This window comes from Pteropus vampyrus, unplaced genomic scaffold (assembly GCF_000151845.1).
Source record: "Pteropus vampyrus isolate Shadow unplaced genomic scaffold, Pvam_2.0 Scaffold52, whole genome shotgun sequence".
In the NCBI taxonomy this organism is placed as follows: Eukaryota; Metazoa; Chordata; class Mammalia; order Chiroptera; family Pteropodidae; genus Pteropus; species Pteropus vampyrus.
Window position 1 is genome coordinate 775,305 of NW_011888833.1, and position 494 is coordinate 775,798.

The following is a 494-nucleotide window of genomic DNA, read 5'->3' on the forward strand; positions in this document are numbered from 1 at the left end:
TGCCACGCGGTCGGGCTTCTGAAATGTGCACGGTTCAGTGGAGACGACGAGGGGGTGACGGGCGGGAGGCGTCGTGTGAAAACCCATGATCCAGCAGAGAAGCGTAAACACGCAGCGCTGCCTGGGGCCGGACGTGAAGCCGCTGCCTCTGCGGAGTGGTCTGAGGCTTGGAAGATGAACAGAGGTTTGTCAGGTCGACACAGAGTGTGTGTGTGTGTGTGTGTGTGTGTGTGAAGGAAGGGAGAGGCCGTCCAAGCTGAAGGACCTGCTCATACACAGGCGTGGCCGAGAGCTACATCGGAGCATGCCTGCAAGGGACAGGCACGGAAGGAAGATGCGTGGGCGAGGTCCCGCTAAGGGTCTTCCAGGCAAGGCCAGGAGGGCCGGGGATCACGGAGGGCGGTGAGGGAAGGGACAGGGGGTCGTGTGCACTCGGGAGCCCAGCGCCCACTGTGGGCTGCTGAAGACACCTACGTGTCTCAGTTACACTCCCA